Below are 24,305 nucleotides of genomic sequence, written 5' to 3'. Positions count from 1 at the left end.
GTTAGCTATAGCAGCCAAAACATGCGATAATGATATATAATGGTAGGGCTCATTTACACTTGCTTCGGCTTCAACAAGGCTTCTGACAGGCATTGTTAAAGCTCTGAACGCTAGTCAAAGCTCCTGTCACTAAATGGTTAGGTTACAGTCCTGTTTACCTCATGTATTATTAGTGGTGCTTCAAAGCATCTTCAAAGCCTCCATAGAAGTCTGTGGCAAAGCTCGCTTGAAGCCCCACTGAAGCCTCATCGAAGACCCATGAAGCCTCATGAAGGCTATAGTATAAGTAAGTAGAAATAATCACTATCTAAAGCAGTGAAAGGCTGAACTGAAGTTGAAATGAAGATCAGAGGCTCCAAGTCTAGAGCCAGGCACAGGCTTACACAAGATGCAGCTTTTTATTCAATGCAATGAATAGCTATCTCATGTGAGACAACTAGTGGTATTGTTTGAATGTCTGAGAACAGCTGGTACCATCATCTCAGCCTTGCAAAAAAAAAAAATGAGGCTGGCCAAAGGATAGCATCTCTGATTTCTAACTACTGTCGTAGTATGTCCACTTTTATGTGTTTTACAAATTTATTTGTGCAGCACTAATGCTGCATAGTGTGAGTGGCTATAATGGTGCACAGACACGTTGAGATGTAACACGCACAAACAGGTAACTGGGGTGCCCACCGTGAAGGTGCCCTTTTTTCACAGCCTTAAAATAAGCTGATTTGTAAAGAGATCCATTTTGCTTGTTAAAAAATATCAAGAGCAAATAATTAATATGTTGGAGTTCACTGTACCAATACCCACAGTCCTTGGATGCAGTGCCTTGGATGCAGTGGCTACATTTGTTTTCTTTTATATGCTTTCACTCATCTGATGATCCTGTCAGTAGATCTGTTATTTTTCCATTTCTTTTAAGAGACCAAGCTATCCAAGGAAGTAGTAGTTAGAGGGCTGAGACAAATAAGAAGGCCAATATGGTGGCCTGAGTTTATGGGAGGGTATTTTTTCTTTTTTTTTTAAAAAAAGCCTATGGCGTGTGAACACACCCAAAAAACTCCACCCGGTGCAGAAAAAATGTGCACACACATAAAGAGTGTTTACAAAAACGTGCAGACGGGTGCAACGTCAAGTGGTCCTCCTGTGAAGAAAGGACCCAAAACCCTGATCCCCAGGGGCGTTAGGCTCCAGACAGGGACTGAGGTACTGTGGTCCGAGCAACCGAAGCCGACACGGACCCAACTTCCTCGGAGGGACTGCCGAAACAGAACCCTCCCAGTACTAGGTGGGGCTCCCCCGAAGGGAGACCCCATGAGAGCAGGCGAACTAAGCTAGAAGGCCATGTCCACCCACTCCCAAGACATTCAGGGCTGGCCCAAGGACCGGCACCCTACTGATCACACAGTGAGACAAAATGTGCACAAACAAAAAAAGACAAAAAAGTGACAAAACATAGGCAATAAATAAAATAAAGTGGGGGAAAGGGATAGTGAATAGGAGAGTGAAAGAGTGCTCACTGTGTTTAACAATGACCAGGCCCTCCGGCCCTGAATAAAAAATTCCTCCGGTCCTAGCCCAAAAGCCCGGCCCAGGAGGCAGGTGCTAAAAAAAGCGTGTAGCTGGTGCAGTGACTGTGGTATCCTTAAATCAAAGTGTCCCTCACACACAGTGATTCTCAGATACCCCTGGACTGCCACTCCAGGGGCACATGCACCATAGGCTTTTCATTCTATATCCAACCCCCCAACCGGCCAGTGCAGCCCTCCACCCCTGCCAGATAGAGAGCCCTTCAAGGGTTTCTAGGGAGAACTGCTGCTCCAGTTAGCAGCCTCCGCCAATACTAGCCCCTCCAGACCCTCTGTCAACCCAGCGGATTTGCATGGCCTTACCCCGTCTACTCTCAGGACAGTACCAGCTCCTCCCACCGGATCGCTGACAGAGATAGCACTTACACCAGCCAGGCAGAAGGCCAGACTAGAACTCGGCAAAAAAAACAAGACCAAGTGCAGCCACCCATCCTCACCAGGAGCACCCTTCCAAATGGCTCAGACTCGACCATGGGCCGGCCCCCAGTATCTGTCGGGCAGCACGGCAAAGTCACTGCTGAAACCATCCTTCCAGGTGCAATGACGTCATTGGATTGCATCCACCCTCCCAATGGAGGGGCTTCAGCGCTCCTCTGACAACTGATAAGAACAGATACTACACCTGATCTTAGCCAAAAGGCCGAGAAGCGGCAGGGAAGACACCACGATCAGCACGGCCAGAGTGCAATGGCCGAGCCTCGTCCTGGGAGAACCACCTTCATGATCATGGTGTCTCCCCTGCCAGGTAAGTATTTAAGCAGCCCATTCACACATGCTCTTTGTCGGTTCAGTGTGTGTTACTACACGTCACTGTGCCGACTCTTCCCAGCTCACCTCATGTTCGTGAGTCTACGCATTCAATCCCAAGTGCATTGCGGCTTCTCGGTTCATGGTCTTCGTCGGCGGTAGTATTCAAACATTTTCGTATCATGTGCAATCTTGCAATTCGTTATGCTTCCTATCCTGCATCCCTTTTGTAAAAAACCTGCCTCTGAGTTATTGTTGCTCATGTCCCAACATCATTCGGCACAGGCTTGGAACATTTGTAACGTCCTTCTGCCAAACATATGATTCATTTGTAAATCCAAGCCTCCGAGCCACTGTCAGTTGTTGTCTGATATCACTCGACACAGGCTTCACTGGTTATAAAATTCACTGTCCATGGTGTTGCCGTCTCATCCATTTGGAGATTAGCATGTATTGTTCGTATGGGTTTTTTGGCAGATTGAGGTGGTAATTAGACCCACCTGGTGCCTTGTTTGCACTTGATTAGCCTGGGGGGATGGGTGGTTGGTAGGTGTCCGGTTTCAAAGCAAGGGGTAGCATACACTCTACAACCAATTTGTATCAGATACATTACATAATTTCTACCATTGCCATTCGTTGTTTCCCTCATGCCATGTGTTTTAGTTCCCGCAGTGGACACTCATTTGAGACGCTTGTAAAATGTAATATCATAAAAGCTACCTCACACTTGTCTAGACCTTTGCAACCACACAATCTCATCTCAGCAACCTGACACCCGTTTAGACCCTTGCAGCAATACAAAGTCGTCTTCGCAGCCTGACACTCATTTGAGACCATTGCAAACACAATATCGTCTCAGCAACCTGACACCCGTTCAGACCCTTGCAGTCATACAAAGTCGTCTCAGCAGCCCGACACTCATTTGAGACCATTGCAAAACGCAATATCGTCTCAGCAACCTGACACCCGTTAAGACCCTTGCAATCATACATACTATCACGCTATACCTAGATGGCGTCCAGCATTTCCTGTCCCTGCAGGACCCCAGTAAACCGTCAGTATTCTCAAGCCCATGCAGTCAAGTCCATCCTACAGGGCATACAAAAGCACCAACCTGTAGTCAGTGGCAAGCGCCTACTATCCAAGAGTGCCCTCTTTAGGGACATGTCTGAAATCCTTACTTGTTCTCCGTTTGGGGCTTTGCCCAGCCTAGTCATCCAAACAGCCATCTACCAGGCCTTCTACGGTTCCCTACGACCTAGTGAATTTACAGTCAGCGGCTCCGGCAGTCAGACACTGCTCCGACGCCACCTGACTCACTTTCAAACCACTACACTCTCACAGTCTGCAAACTCAACAAACGAGCCCCGGGGTTGACATCAACCTGTTTCAGACTAATAACGCCTGACGCCCAGTGACGGTGCTCGACTTACTACTGCTCCATCTACCCAGCCAATCTGATGGTAGCTCGTTGCTACCCTTTCTAAACCAGCTCCCTGAGTGGCAGCCAGTTTGTCAAGCATGTCAGAATCCTCCTAAGCAACTTGGGCTTCAAACCCCAGTCAGTTCTCTGTACGTTCCTTCTGAATTAGAGCAGCCTCAGCTGCCTCCCAACAGGGAGTACCAGACCACGTAATCAAGATACTAGGCTGATGAAAGTCTGCTTGTTTTGCCACATACATCCAAAATCCTCAGGAAGAAATGGCACAAGCCTTTACCAAGCTGGCTCAATAAATACAATAAATCAATAAAAGCTATTTCCCTATCTGAGTCTTTTGCCCCCTTTTCTTGGCATACTGACCAGTAGACATGTGCATTCGTTTTCGTTAGAATGCATTTTCGTCCGAAAATCTGTTTTTTTCGTTATCGTTTTAACAAACGATAACGAAAGTGCAAGAAACGAAAACCGAAAGATCCGACATAAAAAATGCTTTATTTTCGTTTTCGTTGCGGTAAAAATTCCATATAGAGAGATTCGACATTATAGGGAAAAGATTCGACATTATAGAGAAAAGATTCGACACTATAGAAATAATAGATTCGACATTACAGAGAATAGATTTCGATTTATGAGAAAATAGATTCGACATTATAGAGAATAGATTTGACATTATTACTAGTCATACAACATTAGAATTCTTGTAGGCGGAATATTCGAACGGAAATGTACGATTCGACGTAAAGATTCGACGTTCCGTCGAATATTTTTTGACCATTAGACAGAAACCAACAAAGATTCGACGTTCCGGCGAATATTCTTTTGACCATTCGACAGAAACCAAGTATTATTGGATTTTCGGACGAAAGCTATTCCCCAACGAAAAACGAAATAAATCAAAACGATTTTCGGGAGTAACTAAATAAATTTATTTTCCAAACGAAAACGAAAAAAACGAAACGAAATATTCCAGTCTGCACATGTCTACCAGTGACCAGACCACCAAGGCACACTTCAGGTCTATTTATGTTGTGAGTCTTGTCGCGTGTTTACGTGATCCACATCTCTCTTTCGGTCAGAGGGTAACGACCATAAATAAGAAGGCCAATATGGTGGCCTAAGTTTATGGGAGGAGCCCGGAGGGTATTTAAGCAGCCCACTCCCACATGCTCTTTGTCGGTTCAGTGTGCGGTACTATGCGTCACTGGCCGACTCTTCTCAGCTCACCTCATGCTTGTGAGTCTGCACATTTAATCGCATTCGACACCCTCCCGCCCCTTCCCTTTTTCAGGGCACTTCTCAGCATATCCTTCTTCAATTAACTACCCATTACTTACCTTGGGTATGCCCCCTTTTCTTGGCATACTGATCAGACCACCAAGGCACACTTCGAGTCTATTTATGTTGTAAGTGTTAATGTGATCCACACCTCTCTCTCGGTCAGAGGGCCACGATCATAAACAATTTAATACTGACAGGGATGCTTACGATGAGCAGTTTTTATTCATATAAGTAAAACCTCTATGTGGAAAGTGAAAAATAAAAGAACTGTTTTTGCAACTGCTTAAAGGGTCACTAAAGAATTTTTTTTAGCTAAATAGCATCCTTTACCTTACTGCAGTCCTGGTTTAATGTCCTCATTGTTCGTTTTTGCTCTGATGTTGCTGTAATTCTGCTCTGTTCTGGACACTTCCTGTTTGTCTGTTTCCTGAGGACCACAGTACTGGGAGCTTCTAGTTTCATTTTCCAAACCATTACTTCTCTATTGCTCTATACAGCACAGAGGCAGGATAACATGCAAAAACGAACTGAAACTACAGGTACATTATATGATTGATTTTTATCTCTTTTTAATCGTTTTTAAAAGGAATCAGTTAACTATTATGTCTCTATACCCTGTAAACAGTCATTTGAGCAAAAAATAATTTTTCCTTTACAACTCCTTTAAGTGTTAGCTGGAGTTAGGCTTTAATTTATGTGACGTCCATCTACAGTTTAAATCTACTACTCCATCTAACACTACCCTCTCCACAGGTTGTCAAATGCTGCTGTCCAAGGGGGATAAGTTGCTCCTTAACCGCTTCCCGACCGCTGTATGCATATATACGTCAACACAATGGCACTCCTGGGCAGAAGGACGTATATATATATACGTCCCCTTTAAGGAAGTGCCATTGTGCATGCGCGTGCGCCGCAAGCTCCGTAAACCCGACTGCGGGTCCCGCGGAATCGTTTGCCGTGGGGATAACCGCAATTGTCTCACGGAGAGATAGAGCGGGGAGATGCTAATGTAATCAAGCATCTCCCCGCTCTGCCTAGTGACAATGACAGTATATCACCGCTTCCTGTAATGGGAAGCGGTGATGACTGTCTTGTCACATGTAGCCCATCCCCCCCTACAGTAAGAAACACTCACTGGGGCACACTCAACCCCTAGAGCGCCACCTAGTGGTTAACCCCATTCACTGCCAGTGTCATTTTCACAGTAATCAGTGCATTTTTATAGCACTGATCGCTGTAAAAATGACAATGGTCCCAAAAATTTGTCAAAAGTGTCCGATGTGTCTGCCATAATGTCACAGTCATGATAAAAATCATGACTAGTAAAAAAAAAACATTATTGAAAATGCCATAAAACTATCCCCTATTTTGTAGACGCTATCATTTTGTATTGTATTCTGCTACATATTTTTGTTAAAAAAGGCCCAATAAATTATAAATAATAAATTGGTTTGACACAAAAGTAATAGCGTCTGCAAACTGTGGGATATATTTATGGTGTTTTTATTTATTTTTACTAGTAATGGCGGCGATCAGCGACTTATAGCAGGACTGCAATATTTTGGCGGACAACCGGACACTAACTGACAATTTTTGGGGAACCAGTGACACTAATACAGTGATCAGTGCTAAAAATATGCACTGTCACTGTACAAATTACACTGGCTAGAAAGGGGTTAACATCAGGGGCAATCAAGGAGTTAAATGTGTGCCCAAACATGTGTTTATGCGTGTGCTGTTTACAGTTTTTACTAAGCAATGTGCTGGTTTTTACTTCCTGATTTGCAGACAGAAGAAAAACAGCACATTGCTGCTGTCCGAAGAGCCCTGTGTTTGTTTACATACACATGGCTCTCTTTGGTAACTACCGGAGCCAATTGATTGTTTTTTGCTGCAGCGAATCGCAGCACAGCCATGGTGAGCATGCCCCCTACCCCGACTCACAGATCACATACTAGGTACGTCACCCTGCCACAGTACATCTACAGTGGGTGGTCTACAAGTGTTTAAAGTGGTTGTAAACCTCAGTCATGAAATCTGAGCAAATGCCCAAATATGTCTAAGGCCCCGTACACACGACCAAACATGTATGCTGAAACTGGTCCGCGGACCAGTTTCAGCATACATGTTCGGTCGTGTGTAGGCGCGAGCGGGCCGAATTCCAGCAAACATTTGCCCGCCGGGCCTTTTCCCAGCAGACAAATATTCCTGGACGTGTTTTAAAACCGTCCGCTGGAATCCTGCCCGCTCGGACATGTACGGTCGTCAGTACAGACCTACCGTACATGTCCGAGCGCCCGCCGTCCCTCGCATGCGTCGAATGACTTCGACGCATGCGTGGAAGCCTTTAAATGGCAGGCCCGCCCACGTCGCCGCGTCATCGCCGCGTCATCGTCGCGGCGACGACGTGGACACGCCCCGCGTATTGTTTACGCGCGGACTTCTGTACGATGGTTAGTACAGCCATCGTACAGAAGCCCTCTGGCAGGCATGTACGGTGAAAACGGTCCGACGGACCGGTTTCATCGTACATGTTTGCCCGTGTGTACCGGGCCTAAGAATTAGTTCTTGCCTTGTGGAAAAAGCAAGGCTTTTTTCAGCCTAAACATGGCGCAACAGAGTGAACTTTGTACCCTGATTGGAGAACACACCCCTGAGCTCTGCATTGTATGTATTGCGTACCCCTAAACTTTGCACCCTGTATATAGCACAACCCTTAACTATGCATTTTTTGCATAGTGCATCCCTGAACTTTGCACCCTGTACACAATGCACCCCTGTACTTTGCATGCTATTTATAGTGTCCCCTGAACTCTGCATTCTGTGCGTAGTGCACCCCTGAACTTTGCCCCCTGTACACAGTGCATCCATGTACTATGCATTCTATGCGTAGCGCACCCATGAACTCTGCATTCTACGCATAAAGAACCCCTGAACTCTAAATTGTATGCATTGTACACCCCTGAACTCTGCATTCTATGCATAGAGCACCCCTAAACTATGCACTCGATCTGCAATGCACCCCCGAACTCTGCACCCTGTAAGCAGCACATCCCTGAACTCTGTATTTATGTATAGCACACCCCTGAATTCTGTACTCTGTACATAGTGCACCCCTGAACTAAATTGGTTCTTTTCCATCTGTTTGTTTTATTTGGGAACATTTTTAACATATGCCCCTGTCTACCTACAGTGCTATTTATGTTGAATAACAGGAGAAACTTTAAATTGAAAGGTATTTATCATTTTAACTTCTGACATTATTAAAGATATTCTTTATATGCACAAAATCACAAATGTGACAATTTTTGTTTGATTTTTTTTTTCTTATTCTACAGCCTTGTTGCTGCACATGTGCCTTTGGGGCATGAAGAAATGTTGATCAATTTCTGCAAAAAACATACTGAGCATATGTATCCATAGAAACTAGACATTGCAATTTTGAAATATTGTTTAGATTTGTAAACAAAGTGGCCTATTTTTTTTTAATAACTTTGTAACCTATATAATATGTAATAAATAAAAATTAATCTAATCTTGATTTTGAGGGAAACTATCAGAGCCGGTTCACACTGGGGCGACTTGCGATCCGACTTCATGTCGCCTCAAGTTGTCCCAAGTCGCGCTATAGAGAAAAACAATGCAAGTGAATGGGAGCGGTGTTAATACACATGACTCAAGGCGATCCGACTTCAGAAAAGGTTCCTGTACTACTTCAATCCGACTTGTAGGCGATTTGTACCCATTGATTTCAATGGAAGTCGCCTCAGAAGTCGGATCACTGTCTTAACTGAAGTGACTTTCCAGGAAGATAACATACATTTCTCAGGCAAACCTCTCCTGCCCCCTCCCTCCCCCTCCCTCTCCCAGAGCTGATTGTTGTTTTATTGGCCACTGGAAAGTCTCCTGTCCTGGAGATGACTTCAAGTTGTGTTGTAAATCGCTCCAGATCGCCCTGTGGTTCATGTTCAAGTCGTGTCGGAGTCGCCTATGAAAGTCGCGCTGGAAGTCGTGTCGCCCTAGTGTGAACCGACTCTCATAGTTTGAGTTATTTATTTATTTATTAATTATTTTTATAATTCATGCATGTTTAAACATTAAGGTGCTCCCATTGCATAGATTTTGTTACACATTCAGATCTTTCTTAAGGGCTAGCTTACACTTGCTTTAAAACATGGCTTCAGACACGTTTTGTTAAAGCTCTCTGAGGGCTCATTTACACTTGCTTCAGCTTCAACACACATTAACAGCTAGTTTACACTTGCTTCAAAACAAGGCTTTGGACAGGCTTTGTTAAAGCTCTCTGAAAACTAGTCAAAGCTCTTGTCACTAAATAAAATAGTTAGCTTACAGTCCTGTTTACACCTTGCTTTTGCCTTGATTTGCTTCGGCTTTGCTTCAAAAATTATACTCCATGTAGCTTCAGTGGTGCTTTAAAGCGTCTTCAAAGCCTCCATAGAAGTTTATGGCATTGGTCGCTTGAAGCCCCACTGAAGCCCCACAAAAGCCTCATCGAAGCCCCACCTCATCGACGCCTCATTGAAGCACCAAGCAAAAGCAAGGTGTAAACAGGACTGTAAGCTAACCATTTTATTTAGTGACAGGGGCTTTGACTTGCATTCAGAGAGCTTTAACAAAGCATGTCTGAAGCCATGTTTTGAAGTCAAAGTTCCTGTCACAAATAACGTTTTTTTGGTTAGCTTACAGTCCTGTTTAAACCTTGCTTTTGCTTGGTGCATCGCTGAGGCTTTGATGAGGCTTTGGTGGAGCTTTGTTGGGGCTTTGGTGGAGCTTCGATGGGGCTTTGAGCAAGTTTTGCCATAGATTCTATGGAGGATTTGAAGATGCGTTGAAGCACCACTAAAGCTACACGGGGTATAATTATTGAAGCCTAGCCGAAGCAGTGCAAAGCAAAAGCAAGGTGTAAACAGGACTGTAAGCAAATCATTTTATTTAGGGACGGGAGCTTTGACTAGCGTTCAGAGAGCTTTAACAAAGTCTGTCCGCAGCATTTGAAGCAAGTGTAAACTAGCCGTTAAAGGGACACTAAAGGTTCCCTTTCTTTTTTTAAAATAACAAACATGTTATACTTACCTCCACTGTGCCGTTCGTTTTGCACAGAGTGGCCCCGATCCACGTCTTCTGGGGTCCCTCGGCGGCTGTCTCAGCTCCTCCCCACAAGAACTAACCCCCTTCATGGGAGCTCTCTCCCATGGGGGTTAGTTCTTGCGGGCCCGCTCACGTGATACAGCCTGTGGCTATAGCTGCCGACTGTATCACTCGGCCCGCCCCCCGGTGCGCCGCGTCATTGATTTGATTGACAGCATCGGGAGCCAATGGCTGCACTGCTATCAATTAACCAATGAATGAGCCGAGAAGCCCAGCCGAGAAGCCAGCGTGTTCACGGCGCGGGACTTTTGAGGGGTCAGGTAAGTAAACGGGGGCTTGGGGGAGGTGCTAATCCTCTAATGTTTTTTCACCTTAATGCATAGACTGCATTAAGGTGGAAAAACATGAACCTTTACAACCCCTTTAATGTGTGTTGATGTCAAAGTAAGTTTAAATAAGCCCTTAGTGAAAGCACAGCAATAGTTTTTTCCTTGTGTAATTTTATATAGACCAGACAAGGAGGGGGAAGGCGGTCAATCATTGAGCTGTGTGAATTAATTTAAGCTTCAGTTATTTATCTGTGCAAAGAACAGGCTTTTTACATCTAATTGGTTGAGGTTAAAAAAAAATTGCATTTGAAAATAATCTTAAATGTCAAACTGCTGGCTTCAAAAACATATGTGGAATATTAATGCACAGTATTTCATGTTTTCCAGACAAATATGACATTTTTTTCAATAAAAAAAATTTGATTTGAAAGTTATAAACAAAACCAAAAAAAAGATGTGATCTTTTAGAACAAGCAATTTAGTTAAGTAAAGGAACACAGGGCCAGATTCAGAGAGAAATACGTTACTCCGCGGCGGCGTATTGTATCCCATTTACGTTACACCGCCGCAGGATTACAGCGTAAGTGCCTGATTCACAAAGCTCTTACCTGTAAACTTGCGGCGGTGTAACGTAATTCCGCTCGGCGCAAGCCCGCCTAATTCAAATGGGGCGGGCACCATTTAAATTAGGCGCGTTCCCGCGCCGAATGTTCTGCGCATGCTCCGTCGGGAAAATGACCCGATGTGCATAGCGCTAAATGACGTCGCAAGGACGTCATTGGTTTGACGTTAACGTAAATGGCGTCCAGCGCCATTCACGGACGACTTACGCAAACAACGTGATTTTTTACATTTCGACGCGGGAACGATGGCCATACTTAACATTGCTTAGACCACCTAGGAGGCAGCCTTAACTTTACGACGCGTATCGCTACGGAAACAACGTAAATTTAGATTGACGGGCATCGCGGACGTTCGTGAATCGCCCTAACTAGTCATTTGCATATTCTACACCGACCGCAATGGCCTCGCCACCTAGCGGCCGGCCTAGAATTGCATCCTAAGATCCGAGGGTGTAAGTCAATTACACCTGTCGGATCTTAGGGCTATCTATGCGTAACCTGATTCTATGAATCAGGCGCATAGATACGACGGCCGGACTCAGATACGACGGCGTATCAGGAGATACGCCGTCGTATCTCTTTTGTGAATCTGGCCCTCAGTATGTATAGTTATTGATAATTTTGAATCACATGCTGGCTTCTAATTTCTCTTGGAGGACCATTACCATGATATTCCCACCAGAATTGTCAGTTCAGGCCATTTGCAATGGGCAATAAAATACAAATAGTAGTATCATACTTTTCCAATGGATCGATCATAATCGTTGAAAGAAGCCCAACTGCAAAATAATTACATCTTTGGTATGGTCTTGTGGGAGGAGGCAGAGACAAAAACTACTTATGGAGAAGATATAAAACAACAAAGGACAATGTAATCCACCAGTCACTACCAAAGAATTAGAAATCTTGTTTTATTTGGACTTGCAATTTCCTTCTTGTCTGCTGTGGGCAAACCTTGCTGTATGATTCATAAACTCACCTCCTTTGTACATTTCCCACGTGCCACCTTCTGCATAACTTTTGCCTCCACATGCCAATGAGTATGAATGCATAAGCAGGAACTATGGAAAAATAAAAACAGAAGGTAAACCAGCTGTGAATTACCTTAAAGAGTTTGTAAACCTCTTTGTGCAAGTTGTACCTATAGGTAAGCCTGGAATAAGGCTTACCTATAGGTACTGTAAATATCTCCTAAACGTGTGCTGTTTAGGAGATGTGTACTGTATACTGTGCCGATGATGTAATCGGCACATACGCTGTGAAGAAACTGCCCCCCATGCCGTTTCTTCAGGAGTGAGTGCCATGACTGGAATCTCCTGCAGGTATGCACGGGAGTGACGTCACACGGCTTCGGCCAGTCACAGAGCCGGAGTCCGCGACCCCAGAAGGAAGAGGGGTGAAGATGGATGCGGCTTGCAGCAGGAATGGCGTGGGCTTTGTTTGCAGGTAAGTAGCACATTATGCTTTTACTTTGCAGGGAAAAAGAAAATAAGTAATACCCACCAGGGTTTACTTCCTCTTTAACCACTTGCTTATTGGGGAAATATACCCCCTTCCTGCCCAGGTGAAATTTCAGCTTCCGGCACTGCGTCGCTTTAACTGACAATTGCGCGGTCGTGCGACGTGGCTCCCAAACAAAATTGACGTCCTATTTTCCCCACAAATAGAGCTTTCTTTTGGTGGTATTTGATCACCTCTGCGGTTTTTATTATTTGTGCTATAAACAAAAAAAGAGCGACAATTTAGAAAAAAAATATATATTTTTTACTTTTTGCTATAATAAATATCCACATTTAAAAAAAAAAAAAAAATTTTTTTCTCAGTTTAGGCCAATACGTATTCTTTTACATATTTTTGGTAAAAAATAAAAAAAATTTAAAAAATAAGCGTATAGTGACTGGTTTGCGCAAAACAAATTAGGGGACATAATTATGATTTTTTTTTACTAGTAATGGAGGTGATCTGCAATTTTTATTGGGACTGCGAAATTATGGCGGACACATCGGACCCTTTTGACACATTTTTGGGACCATTCACATTTATACAGCGATCAGTGCTATAAATATGCACTGATTTCTGTATAAATGTGACTGACAGGGAAGGGGTTAACAATAGGGGGCGAGGAAGGGGTTAAATGTGTTCCTTACTAGTGATTCTAACTGTGGGGGAAGGGGACTGACTGGGGGAGGTGACCGATCGGTGTCCCTATGTACAAGGGACACAGCATCGGTCTCCTCTCCCTGACAGGACATTGATCTCTGTGTTTACACACAGAGATCCATGGTCCTGCTCAGTTACGGGGCAATCGCCGGTGCCCGGCGGCCATCGCGGCCGCCGGGCATGTGCATCGGGTTCCCAGTAACGCGGTAGATGCGCGCGCCCCCTAGTGGCTCATATGACGTCCTCTCAGAACAAGAGAGCTATCGTGCCGCCGTCAATTGATGGCGGCCGGTAGTAAGGAGGTTAACAATTCATTTTATTGAAGAAATAAAACCCATGTGACATTGCGCCAATTTAAATGTAGGGAAGACACTTCTCATTTCTGCCTAATTTCCTGGGTAAGTACCCTCTTCTGAGAAGAGGGTACTTACCCTCGAAACGTGTCAGTCATTGCAAGTGTCTTCCCTACGCTGAGATTGCCACAGTGGACCAGAGTGTGCAGATCACTGTGGATATTGATGAGAATGATATCAGGTGCTGTTTGTAATTACACCTCTGCTCTAGTTCATCTATAAAAATATTTTTTAAGGTAATGTGCAAGGCGGGTGTGCCCTGGGTTTTTGGTTTTCCAGCGTTCTCTCTGGGCTTCCCCAGTCCTCAGGGGGGTGCACAGTCTTGCCTAGTTTCGAAATGTCAAAGACCTAAGGTCCTTTACTGCTGGAACATCCACTTCAAGCGCAGAAGGTTGTTCATTTTGCTTGACAAAAAACAATGCCATGTGCAGGAGAAGACAGGATAAGCAATCATTATTTTATATAAAAATTTATAATTTAGCACATGCCTATGTGCTGTATAATAAACAAATTACCTACTTTGCATGACCAACGCTACATTTCGTTCATCTATAAAACTGGCTCTGTGGACTTCAGTACTGATACCTTAAACCTGGTACCTTCAGCCCTCTCATTTGATGTGCATTCCTCTACTCTGTTGCAGCCTGTACAATACATCTGTTCAAAACAGCACATGATCATAAATAACGGCAAACAACAAATACACTCTTCTAAACTAACACAAAAAATACAATTTAGCATTTCCCTCATGAAAATTGCAGCAACTCCCCAATGTTGTGTATTTGGCCTCTGTACAAGACCATCCCAATTTATAATGTGTGCATGTTTATAATTACACCATTCCAAAATGACCCCTTTAAAGAATGCTATATTCTTCCTCCCTTGGATCTCTTGTGGAATTCTCACATACTAGTACATAGATATCAATTGAGCGCAAACATTGTAATTCTTTTTCTTAGAATTCTTTTTTTGGACAGGATTTTTTCCTGGCTCAGTAAGTTAGTGTTATAATTTGTTTATCTGGGGTAAGCAGTGCTTCCATATGACAAAACAAATCAACTTTTTTTTCTGTCTTTTGGGTGTCGACTTTGTAAACTAAAGTTAAAAGAAACTGTTGTACATTTACTAATCCTACATTCTTGCAGTGTTGTTTATTCTAAAACTGTTACCCTTGGGGTAAAATATAAGAATATACCGTAATATACACAACTAGCAATTCTGGCATTAATTCGAACATTCAGTTAAAACTTATACTGGTAGGAGATTATCACAGAACCTCAACCCATCTTCACAGACATTGTGAATGTCATGACTGGACACAGCTAAAATATTACAGCAAAAGACTTGCACTAGCATTCCGTACAGTCTGAGCATTGGTTCTGGTCTGAAAATTGCAAACTCCGGCCCGCGGCCTGGTTTTATATGGCCCCCACAATTTGCTTGTATCACTTTTGTGGCCCCATAATATATATATATATATTCTCTAAGCTAATAATAATAATAAAAAAAAATAATAATAATAATAGCTCATCCTTGCCCTTGTGAAGCTTGGGGGCCACAGAAGAGATAAAGGCCAGATTTCTCAGGGGATAAAAAAGAGAAAATATATATATTTTTTTTACAACCTGACCTCATCCTTACCCTGAGCGGAGCTCTGGGATTTGTTGGGGGCCAAAGTGGAGATATATATATATACCGTATTTATCGGCGTATACCGCGCACTATTTTCACAAAATCGCCGGTGCGTAATATACGCCGATACCCGCTTTCCCGCGCCGAGTTTGAATACTGCACTGACATATACCGAGCGCAGTACACTCGTGTATAGTCGGGCAGTCTCGGCTACACTCGCGCTCACGTCCTGTACGTCCAGGACGTCAGCGCGAGCATTGCCGACTATACGCGAGTGTACTGTGCTCGGTATATGCCGGCGCAGTATTCAAACTTGGCGCGGGAAAGCGGGAAACGAGCGAGGAGGACGCTGCAGAAGGACGCCAGACCCGATGAAGAGGACACCCGAAGCCGCAGACGGATGCCGGACCCGACGAGGCCGCCGATGGACGCCGTGCAAGACACCAAACTGTAAGTACAAAAATCTTTTATTCACAGGAATTTCTGGGCAACTTTCGGGGTGCGCGCTATACGCGGGAGCGCGCTATACCCCAATAAATATGGTATATTCACCACACACAGCCACAAAGGTAGGAGAATTGTTTTTGGGCAGTGTATTAGTTGCTCGGACGAACACACTGACACAGATTTTTAATGATTCAAAGAATGTCAGGCAAAATGGTCGGCCCTCATGCACGTTCACTTCATCAAATCTGGCCCTCTTTCAAAAAAGTTTGGACAACCCTGCTGTATTGTGACAAATATTGTTCACAACTACATAACACCCCAACACAGGGTTTGACAAATGTTCTTCAGTATAAACCTATTTAACATCAAAGAATATTTTGTCCGTATAAAAACTTCACTATTAAATTAATTTATATTTGTGCACAATTAAGAAAGTTGGAAATAACAATTACATTTTCAAAAAGAACGATACAGTTTCCCCTAAATTAAATACACCGTCGACATGAATACTAAAACGTTTTTTTTTTTAGATGATTTGGTAAGGCACAAGCCAAGTACAGAAGTCCATAACAGTCAATCAACCTGGTGCCCAGTACTTGACAGCAGCAATGAAAACTGCTGTTTGGGATTATCAGTACAAAAATTACGCAAGTTAGTTAACTTTTTAAAGGCACTTCCTTATGCAGCCATTGCTTTAAAGTGATTCTAAAGGCAGAAGTTTTTTTTATCTTAATGCATTCTAGATAAAAAAAAAAAAAACAGTCAGGGATCATCAGGATGGGGAGTTACAAGCACCAATCTCCCTGTATAGGATTTCAATAAAGCAGCTAAACGCCACAGGGGGAGAGAAGGATGTCAGGCTTTATTGAAATCTACACAGGGAGGTGGTGCTTGTCACTACCCCCACCGCCGTACAAATCACCCCTGACTGCCCAGGTATCAGATTAGGCATTGGAGCATTTGCACGAGTACAAGTACTCGTGCAAATGCTCGGTATCAGCACTGATACTGATACTAGTAGTGCAACCCTAATAGAATGCAACAGTGATGTGATGCAAGCACTTAATCAATTTCAAGACAGTCCCATTTCAAGACAGTCCCAGTCTGGAGGTCACTAGCCAAACAATGCCTCATACTCCAGTTTTCTCTATATGTACAGGTGTTTGTGAAGAGGGACTCTGTGACAAGTCCTGTGCCAAAATATGCAAAGTTTGTATATACCTAAAGGGTCAACCTGAAAAAGCTGTAAGACAGTATACCATTCTAGATGATCAGAGTATCTTGCAAGATCAAAGCTGTTTGACCTGCAAAAAAATAACAGGAGATGCTTTTTCATACACCCTGGGCACCTGTGCTGGCATTACAGAAGTTTCATAACAGGAGAGCGAGTCACTGGTCTTGTAGTAGCTCCCCTGAATGTCAGCGTAGAAATGCCATTGCAGACTCTCATCGAGTGCAACCAGATTCCATACAACAGAGAGGAGTTCCCTACTCCAGCAGCAGTCTCTCACTGCTCTGACTTGAGGGGCATAGCTGGCCAAAAATGCTGATATTCTCCTGCTTCTCAGCAGAGACATTCCAAGGGTACAGAAGGCTTGCCAACAAATCAATGGGCCACTTGATGCACCATATGCCCAACACCAAGACCTGGGCTAGGTCATCATAGGCAACATCTGTATAGGTAATGTCAGTGGTTCTTTCACAGTTTCTTCTTTCAAGACACATGCCCTGCCAAACGATCACATTACTTGTTTTGAACAGTGCCCACATCATTACCATGTCAAGGAAAGATTTTGTGGTAAATGCATGCAACAGGGTGATAACAAGGTCTTTCATTTTGAATGATGATATCGCACACAGTGTTTGATGTAGCAACTAAAGACAATGAGCTGGCAGCCACCATGGAGGACAAGGAGTTTCTAAAAGCAATAGGAAATGAGTTCTAGCAAGACAATTCCAACAGCCTGGTAGTACCACTACCATTTTGTGCCTCAAGAAAGAAACGACTACATAATAGTCAGCTTCCTTAAACAGCATTAATTTCTTTACATCCTGAATGGAAAACCTGGTTTGGAAAAACACTTTTTGACTTTAGACAGAAGGTGTTTGTGAGAGATCATGCTGAGCCTGCACCACCTCTCAGCCCAGGTTCACACTGGGTACGATTTGCTTTGATTTGAGATGCAATTTCACATGTGAAATCGCATCTCAAATCGGCGGCATTTGCCGGCAATTGTCGGCAATGACACCGTCCTAATCTGTGCGACGCCGCATCTGCAGCGCTGCACCGATTTCAAAAAGTAGTTCCTGTACTACTTTTTGCAATTTCGGGCCACAATTTACATAGACATCTGTGAAGAAACCTGCACAGATGTCTCTTAAATCGCGGCCAAAATTCGGGACTGCCAGCGGGAGTGAAGCCGTGCGAGTTCAGCTGAACTCGCACGGCTTCACTCCCGCAGCCCAGTGTGAACTTGGTGGATGGCGTGTTCCATCCTTGCAAGCGAGATCAGATCAGAGGTCTTTTACTCAAGTGCTCGATATGAAGGTGTTTCCTTCAACAATGTACTTCTCACTGGGCCTAATCTGAACAACAACCTTACAGAAATGTTTGCTTCACTTCAGACAAGAACCAGTTGATGTTACAGCCAATATTATGCGAATGTCCTACTGTTTCTTTGTTCAACAGAAATGTCCTTAGGTTCTGATGGTATTCCAACAACGATGTCAGCAATGAAGTCATATGCCTTGTACACACGGTCGGAATTTTGACCAAGCAAAAGTCCGCCGTGAGTCAATCGGAAAGATAGAGAACAGGTTCTCTATCTAAGGTCCGTCAGACTTCTGACAAAAAAAGTCCGATGGAGGCTACACACGGCCGGACTTTCCGAGGAAAAAAGCCAGTCTGTCTTTTTTTTCTCGGAAAGTCCGGCCGTGCGTACGAGGCAATAAACTACTGAATGAAGGTGCATGTTTTTGGTAACAGCCCTTCTCCAGCTGTAGCCAATTTATGGGCTGAATAGGACAGCTCAAGCTAGGAACAAATCTTCCCTTTATGAAATGTAGCCTTTAGATTGCTTTGGGATGTTAAACAATACATGTTCACAATTCAAGTATCAACTTGTGACAAGCCTTTCACAAAATTTGTTTTGTCTGCTGTAAACAGCATTTATGATCCTCTGTATTTCATAGCACCATTTACCATTCAGGGTAAGATATTTTATTTATATGAATCCCCACTGCGAGCTATAGATACTGTTTTAATAATACATAAAAAGAAAAAAGTAATAAGGAATACCATATAGCTGCTGCATTCAAATACCCTATAAATTCACCAAAAATATATTATTATTAAATATAAAGGGCATATATTTAAAGATAAATTAATTATTCTATCCCTTTATAAAACATTGGTTTTGCCTCATCTTGAATATACAGTTCAGTTTTAATCACCAATCATCAGGAAAGCTGTTGCTGAATTAGAGTTCAGCGAAGAGCAACAAATTTAATAAGGGGGTTGGGGGACTTCAGCTATGAGGAATGATTACAGAGATTACAGTTGTTCACTCCTAAGAAGAGGCGCTTAAGAGGAGATATAATTACTATGTACAAATATATCAAAGGTGACTCCAGTAACTGCAATGAACTGTTTACTCTAAAGTCTCTAAAGAGGACATGCGGTCACGATTTGAGATTAGAAGAGAAAAAGAATGACTGGACAAATCTACTTTCATATTCATATTATTCATCAGCAATAGTTTTACATTTACCTGACAAAAAAGAATGCTTGTTTTTTTTATTGCTTTAGATGTGACCATAATAAAGGAAAAAATGCATACAGATGTACAGTATGCATTCCCTTTAACTATATATTATGACCTAATATATATAAAGTTCCTCCAAAATGTTATTACTGATAGTATTTACTACCACTTCACTGTGGGTGCTGTCAGTAAATACTGCTATATGTCAGGTGACCTAAGGCCAGGTGACGGATGCACACCGCTGGGGTTAAGGCTGTGGACCCTTCGCCTGGTTGCTGAGGATGGAGCTCTGGGTGGTTCAGGAATGCATTCTATGCATGAAGGCAAAAAACCTTATGTGTGCAGCAGCCTCCCCAGTCCCCCTAATGCGTACTTACCTGAGCCCCATCCTGATGCTCATGAGAGCAGTGGCTTTCCTGGGTCTCTTCCTCCTCATTGGCTAAGACAGCAGTGGGAGCCATTGGCCCCTGCTACTGTCAATTACAGCTAGTTAGCCAAAAAGAAGAGGGCGCAACAGGGCTGAACCATGCTTTGTTTGTGAATGGGCACAAAGAGCAGTGGTTGGGGAGTGCTTGCTACGGGGGCACTCGACAGGAGTGAGGGGCCAGGAGGGAGTGTTGGTGGGGATCTGAGTAGAGAAGGATGGGGGCTGCTCTGTGCAAAAACCAAAAACAGTGAAGGTGAGTATGCCATGTTTGTTATTTAAAAATAAAAATCTGCTTTAATATCATTTTAAACCTTCAGGCATCTTTTACCATCGCAAAATGTAGATAATTACAATATTACCATGTTTCAGATTCTGCGAACAATGGTGTGCTGGGCAGCAAACCATACAGTAGGTGCCACCGATTTTGTGTCAATCTCGCCTCTGCTAGCGGCGAGATTGACCACCCGCGATCCCCATCGCAGGAGCCAGCGCTAAGCTATGTTGCTCCTCCCGCTCGCCGCCCTCAATGGATTCCTATGGATGCGCGGCATCTCGTGAAGCACAGCCTCCAGCGGACAATATCCAGCGTGATCCCATCCCAAAATCGGAGGCACGTACTGTAGTAAGCAATCATAAATAAGCTAGAAACATTACTCCTAACTGTTCTATGGTTAATGTAACGTTATATAAAAGCTGGAAGCATGTGTAACAGAATTATCTTTCCTGTGGGTATACACCTTAATAAACCTGAACTTGTCATTATATTTGGAATATACTGCATTCCCAAAGGCCCTTTAAGTCTGGGTTTGAATAACCTAACAAGAAGTGCACCCAGAAATCACATTTTACAATTGCAATATTTCTTTGAAATGTTCTCTTCTAGCTTGTTAACTAGACAGACAGCTGTAATTTTGTGGATACGTTAAAACAGTTCATATACTTTTTTAAATATCTGAAATGACACTGAGGTGGCTATGATAAGGGATACAACTTATCAGTAAGAGGTGAGGCTTATCAAAAACAGTGCTGGTCTCTGGTTTTAGAGGCTACTCTGGAGACCAGAGTTGCCATGCACAACAGTTCGGTCCACTCTGCGGAACTGTTTGTTTATCTCTGGCTGCATCTAAACATTCACAGACCTAGCAGACAAATCGCATAAGCCATACAAAATAGATTACAGAGCATGCATATAAAAATGACATTTAAATCCTGCAAGGCTCACTTAACCCCACAGTGCTGTGCTGCAGGGCTGTGTTATACATGGCACTGTTCCTGACAGCACAGATTTCTCATTTATAATAGTAAAAGATCACAAAGTGCTGCAGAGCTGTGTGATCTATCTGCTGGGACCGACTGTGTGTGTTTGCAGCAATGAAGGATCCTTTACTATTATAACAGAATAATTAGCCTGTTTGGGGCTGTGTGACAGAGCTTCTGATGCTATGTAAGTTTACTAGCAGCCAGCAGATCTAACACACAGCCCCAACAGTGCTAATTGTTCTTTCATCATCGTATGAATAGTGTAGTATAGGTTAGAGATGGGGTGGAACCCTTAATACTGGTCTTACCTGCACCCACAATAACACCTATAAATCAGACTTCAGATTGAAATGGAGATATAGACAGAATTAACAGAAATTAATAAGGGCTTTGGACTACAACAGGACTACCATTTATAATAGTAGCAAGTGCTGTACACACTTGGTTGACTGTGGGATAAATAAAACTGTTAATCTTTTTGAGAGAGTTCACCTTTAATTCTGTTGGTGATATGGCAGAAGTGAACAAAGGTGGTTACATGTGCCTTCGGGTACAGCTATTCTCAGCTAGGGCTCATTTACACTTGCTTTGCCTTCAATACACATTAATGGCTAGTTTACACTTGCTCCAAAACAAGGCTTTAGTGTCCCTTTAACGGCTAATTTACACTAGCTTCAAATGCTGCGGACAGGCTTTGTTAAAGCTCTCTGAATGCTAGTCAATGCTCCTGTCACTAAATAGAATGGTTAGCTTACAGCCCTGTTTACACCTTGCATTTGCTTTGCTTCGGCTTTGCTTCAAAAATGATACCCCATGTAGCTTTAGTGGTGCTTCAAAGCATCTTCAAAGCCTCCATAGAATAAGGTGACCAGATTTTTTAAATGAAATCCGGGGACATATTTTTTCTTTACTTGTAATGGCAACAATCAGCGACTCCCCCCGGCTACTACTGGATGGGGAGCGGAGGAAGATCACTCCGCCAGGGAAGGCAAGGAGATAGGCAGGTGGCTGGCCAGGATTTGAGCCAAGGCAGAAGAACATGCGAGCGAAGCTGAATGGGCATGCGCCCAAAACTGAAGAAATATTCCCTTCGCTTCGACCAGCACATGATCATCAGAAAGCGGCACAGATAATGGGAAAAACATAACCCCCCTATGGTAGTAGGCACGGCGGAGCGGAGGGGGAGTTATTCAATTTTTTTAATTTTAATTCTGCACTGATTGTCTTTGAAATTGCCCCTGCCCTTTATTAAATCCAATCTGGGGACAAAACCAGGGACAGACTTGGTCCGGGGACAGTGTCCTCAATCAGGGGACTGTCCCCTGAAACTGGGGATGTCTGGTCACCCTACCATAGAAGCCTATGGCAAAGGTCGCTTGAAGCCCCACTGAAGCCTCATCAAAACCTCATCGAAGCACCAAGCAAAAGCAAGGTATAAACAGGACGGTAAGCTAACCATTTTAATTAGTGACAGGAGCTTAGACTGGCATTCCAAGAAAGCGTGTCTGAAGCCATGTTTTGAAGCAAGTGTAAACTAGCCCTTACAGTGTGTGTCCATAGCTGCTGAAACCCTTTGCCTGAAAGTCCAGGCTGAAAGATTCAGAAGCTTCATAAAGGCAGCTTTCATCCGGCTGCTTATGTCTTGTTTACGTTCCAAGTCAATATGTGATTTATTTGTCAGAAAATTGGGCTGGCATATGCAGTCATAAATAATTTAACATTCTCAATATTGTTTGAAAAGTGTGGCTCCACAAGAAACTCTGCAGCTTAGACCTGACATTTTGTATTGCTATTTATACTACATTGGCACCAGATATTGCTTAAGCTAAACAGTGTTTAAGTCTGAGGCCCCATACACACGACCAGTTTCCTCGGCAGAATTCAGCTTCCGACCGAGTTTCTGGCTGAATTCTGCCGAGAAACCCGGCCGTGTGTACACTTTCGGCCGAGGAAGCCGACGAGGAGCTCGACGAGGAAATAGAGAACATGTTCTCTATTTCCTCGTTGTTCTATGGGAGCTCTCGGCCCGCCGAGCTCCTCGGCGGCTTCAGGGCTGAACTGGCCGAGGAACTCGATGTGTTTGGCACGTCGAGTTCCTCGGCCGTGTGTACGGGGCCTAAGACATTTTTATATGATTACTTGTATTTCTCTCCTGATCCTTCTCTGCTGTCTATTTACTGAACCACAGACTGAACCCAGAAGTTAACCAAGTTCTGTCACAGTTGAATAAAAATAGCAGAATGCTTTATTTGTGAATGTCTATGTAATGTAGCCAGCTGGATTATGAAATGTTATTGTCCATAAGGCTCCACTCATTGCCGGTCAGTGTGTGATGGCCTGCATCTTAATTTCTATTTCTGTTTGCATAAACTAAAATTAGGAGGAGAGTAACAAATACGCATATGGTATATATAATTACTACTGCTAAAGCTAAAAAGTAAAATTTCATAATTATCCTAGTACCAAACTTTATTGGATGATTCTTAGAGAAACAATGTGATCTTAAAGGATCACTAAAGGATTTTTTTTTTAAAATAACAAACATGTTATACTTACCTCCACTGTGCAGCTCGTTTTGCACAGAGTGGCTCCGAACCTGGTCTTTAGGGGTCCCTCGGCGGCTGTCTCGGCTCCCCCCACGAGGACTCAACACCTTAATGCGAGTGAGCTCTCATAGTGTTGAGCGCTTACGGGCACACCACCATGATACAGCCGGTGGCCATAGCCGCTCACTGTATCACTCTGCCCCGCCCCCTGGTGCGACGCATCATTGGATGTGATTGACAGCAGTGCAAGCCAATGGCTGCGCTGTTTTCAATCAACCAATGAATGAGTCGGGAAGACAGCCGAGAAGCCTGCTCGTTCACAGCGCGGGACTTTTGAGGGGTCAGGTAAGTAATCGGGGGGGTTGGGGGGCCGCTAATACTCGGAAGTTTTTTTCACCTTAATGCATAGAATGCATTAAGGTGAAAAAACATTTACCTTTACAACCCCTTTAAAGCTAAACTCCGGCTAAATTTTAAACAAAATATATTCCTAGCCACAAATGATGTACAGTATATAAATTTATGTATAACAATTGCCCTTGTACACCCAGATATTTCCTTGTAAAAAGAGCTGGTTCATTAGAAATGGGCTTCATATAGCCTGTGTTG

At 43.5% G+C, this 24,305-nt stretch overlaps 1 pseudogene; it reads right to left on the bottom strand.

Annotated features, from left to right (window-relative positions):
• Positions 1-2,183: 2,183 nt before the first annotated feature.
• On the bottom strand, positions 2,184-2,333 carry LOC120925641 (annotated as a pseudogene).
• Positions 2,334-24,305: the final 21,972 nt, after the last annotated feature.

Source organism: Rana temporaria, chromosome 1, assembly GCF_905171775.1.
Source record: "Rana temporaria chromosome 1, aRanTem1.1, whole genome shotgun sequence".
Taxonomy (NCBI): Eukaryota; Metazoa; Chordata; class Amphibia; order Anura; family Ranidae; genus Rana; species Rana temporaria.
The sequence above is the reverse complement of the archived record's forward strand: the minus strand, read 5'-3'. Positions and strand labels throughout refer to the sequence as shown.